Source organism: Fomitiporia mediterranea, assembly GCF_000271605.1.
Source record: "Fomitiporia mediterranea MF3/22 unplaced genomic scaffold FOMMEscaffold_1, whole genome shotgun sequence".
Taxonomy (NCBI): domain Eukaryota; kingdom Fungi; phylum Basidiomycota; class Agaricomycetes; order Hymenochaetales; family Hymenochaetaceae; genus Fomitiporia; species Fomitiporia mediterranea.
The window spans coordinates 6,861,167-6,865,160 of NW_006760386.1; positions in this window are offsets into that span (position 1 = coordinate 6,861,167).

Below are 3,994 nucleotides of genomic sequence, written 5' to 3' on the forward strand. Positions count from 1 at the left end.
ATTAAATAAAATCAAGAAGATCTGATAGTAACCAAAATCAGAACTCTTTACCTCCCCAAGCTTTAAATAGTGACTGTTCTCAGTCACTTGCTTTGAGAAGTAATAATAAAGGGTAAGTATAAGGAGTGTGGGTAAGAATAAAAGGTATCAATCAAAGTAAGATAAAGAAACAAAGAGTGTGAGTCTCAAGTAAGAATGAGTGTCCATAAAAGAAAGGGGTATAAGGGAATGTTAGAGTAAAGAGAATGTAACCTGTACTAAGGCTAAAGGCTTGCCAGACCAATCCTCTCCAACTCTAACATAGATGGTAGTAGTAGTAAGTAGTGGGTTTCATCCAACAGCTGCTTGGGTCTCAACCTGACACTTCTGGTTCTGATCTGCTAGGTCTGTCAAGGTCAAAATCTGATTACTGTCCTTGAAATCCTTTGTCTTACACTCAGTTAACATGAAGAATGGTCTCCTGATTATTATGTCAAACATTGTGTCCTTCACTACATAAACTAGTATCACTATTAATATTCCACCTACTAACACCTTGAGTCTCAGAATGACACCTTTGATTGTAATTGATCCTGTATTTACTGGCCTAAGGTTTGTCTGTACTCACTCTTTTAGTACTCCCAAGTGTTTCCAAATGTCTTTGTGTATCACATTCATAACAGCTCCCTAGTCTAGTAAGCTCTTAGTCTCCAATTCATTGTTCAGCTTTACTGTTGCTAGCCTGACTGGTACACTTCTAGCCTTGTTGTTACTGACTAGGGTGCCTATCTAATACTCTCTTGCTCAACACTGCTCTGATCTGACAGCTTCTAACATCCTCCCACATAATCTGCTTATACTCAGTATTCTTGCTAGGCTTGACTGATTCTCATTATCTTAGTACTTAATCCTTACAGATACACTTCCAACCTTGTTCATCTAGCTTGCTACTACCCTTCACAACAGCCTCTGCTACTCATCCATTACACTATTCTCCCTTGTCCTTACTGATACACTTCCAGCCTTGTTTACTACACTCACTCCTCTACTCTGCTCTTGTTCTTGTTCTCTAGCTTGAATCCAACTCAATCTAACATAATCTACTACTTTCCTGTACAATCCACTTGTTCTCAGCTCTACTACTGGGCTTGACTGTGCTTTGTTGTCCTTACATACAATACTTGTACCTGTGTACTAATCTTCTCTACTGTCAGTCCTTACTTCCTCACTTGTCTCTTCCTCCTCTGCCTTTACAGGTCTACTTCCAGCCTTGTTCAGCATTTTGTCACACATCTGAGTTGTCCTTATAAGCTTAGCTGTATACTGACACTCAAGCTCTAGAGCTATTATAAACAACTCATAGTGTGTTAATGTGACAACACTATCTATTATCCAGTCTAAGACCTGCTTGATAATCTTGCTTGACTCAGTACTTTGCTTCAGTCTGACTTTGACTAGCTTTGTGTTAGCCTTTATAGTCCTTGCCTCCTCTCTTTGTCTCTTCACATCCCTCAAGTGTTCCTCCAACCTTGTCACCTCTGTATCCAAATCTGCTCTAAGAACAGCTTTGTACTTTTCTCCCTCACTTACATTCAACCTATCTTTTGCTTCATTAATTGTGCCTACTGTGAACACAGGCTTGTCTTCATAGTATCAGTCTATACACTCCTTCAACATTGCTCCCTCTACACTGGCTGGCATGAATACTCTACTCATTAACACAATCTTCTGCCCCAACCTTATACACTTCCCCCTCTGAGTGTACTTAGTCACAGTCCTACAGTCATGTACAAAATGTCCTTACTTTCCACAAAAGTTGCAGGTCCTCTTGTACTTCAGGTCGGATTTTACAGAATTGGCAGATTGGTCAGTTTTGTATGCTTGATTCATTAGTATCTTCCTAGACTTGCTTGCTTTGTTGACCTGGACTTGTAACTCTTTAAGCTTCCTCACAATCTTTGCATACTTGTCTCCTACTTCTTTCTCTGGCTTCTCCTTTAGCAACATTGTTTTCTGGTCTTAGACTGTCTCTGTCTGCCCTGCTAGAAGAACATAGTCTGCTAGCCTAACTACATTAGCAAATTTGAACAGCTTGCTTACATTCTTGTCTACATAGAGAATCTCTAGTCATTGTGTTAGGTTTGTCCTCAGCATCCCTCTGATCCCTCTCCAGAACTTACAGTCTAACTTGTGTGCTGACATCTTCCCTTGCTCCTTCAAGTACTCTGCTTGCACCTGGAACTTGTAGTAGTAGTAGCCAAACTCTGTCTGTACTATCATTTCCTTCTTACTCTACACATTAACTAGTTGTGTAATATTGGCTCTTGTGTAGTGTTGACCATCAATCAGCTCCAGATAGAGCTTTCTGATCTCCTCTTTCACAATGCTCCAATTGTACACTCCTTTCTTCTTTAACTCAGGCATAGTAGCCTACAAACTATTACAACTCATTACTGTGTAGTACATCACTTACTTGCACATCCACTCAGTGTCCTTCTGGAAGTTGGCAGCTAACATCTTGATGTCTTCAAAGAACTGTAGAAGTTCCTCAAGCTTACTGTTGTCAAAGTATGGTGCTTCTCTTGATCCTCTTCTTAGTGGTCACATTATTGTGCTTCTTGTGTGTCAAAACAGTCAGTTTGATTCAAAACAAGTGTAGTAAGGCCCTCAAGGCCAAGATCAAGACAAAAACAACCTAGACACTTTAGAACAGAGGCACTACCCCTTGTAGTAGGCTCCAAAATGAGAGGCAAGGTTTTGGTGGGCTTGTTCCCTCTAGTATTGTTGTAGGCTCTAGTTAAAACTCCTCTGTCCATTCCAAATAGGAAAGAACTAACTATATAAAGAAAGTGATTATGTAATCCAAAGAATTAAATAAAATCAAGAAGATCTGATAGTAACCAAAATCAGAACTCTTCATCATACATAACTTTGAATCTAATTGAATGTAGTATCTTTGAAGGATAATACTAAATAGTATGCTTGTTTGGTTTTGTTGGTTATTCCATTTAGTTCTAGCCAGATCATGTTTGTACTGAGCCAAGAGTCAAATCCTTCATTCAGTTTTCTATAGTAATATACCAATTTTAATTTTGCTACATTAGTAGTAGCCAATGTTAATACTATTAACAGTGTGTTACCAGTTTGGGTTGAGGTAGATACTGATAGGTTTGTATTAGCCATTAAGTGTCTACTAATGAATCTTACAAGGATGTCCTAGTTCCTTCTGTAGCTGTTTCATAGGTTACTTCTACTATAGGTTCTATAGTTATTTCTTCAACTATTGTTCCTAATACTGTGCTATTTATTTCTATAGGCTCTCCTGGTGGAGGGACTGGTTTCAGAATTTCCTCCATTTGAAACACTGGTCTAAAGGTTGCTGTCATAAGTGTTGAATTCCTTGAGTTCATTACTGTCATAAATGCTTCCAACATTTGTTTGACTAGTCTTGTGTTCTGTATTACTTGTTGAGTATTAACACAGAACTGTACTATATTTTCTGTAACCTTCTGGCCATACAGGGCTATTTTCTCTTCCAAGTTTTGTAATTGCTTCTAGCTTTCCAGCTAATGTTTGTATTCTTACTGTGTTAGCTTTAGCTCTATGTCCTTGAGTGCCCCTTCAAGTCTATAGAGCATATTGTGTAGTTTCCCTATTTTGCAATTCTCTGACACACCTGGCTAGTCAATTATTGATCCTCTACACCTTTCCAGGTTTCAATGTGACTCCATGCATTCCAAGCTCTATTGTTGTTCAAGTCTCCTTATTTGTTGTTCTATACCTTCTGTTGTCTCCTCAGGTATTCCTGTATGGCTAAGTAGTGTAGTGACTAGGGATAGAGGTAGGAATCTAGTCTCTATTAGAATAATCCAGCAGTGTATTGTTCTAAGAATGGTCCTTGATAGTACATCACGAAAAAGTCGCAACAAATGTATTTAATAATAGCAAAAGTAATCTAATAAAATGATTTCATAAGCATTACATTCTAAAATAATACTTGTATTTTACTTGTAAT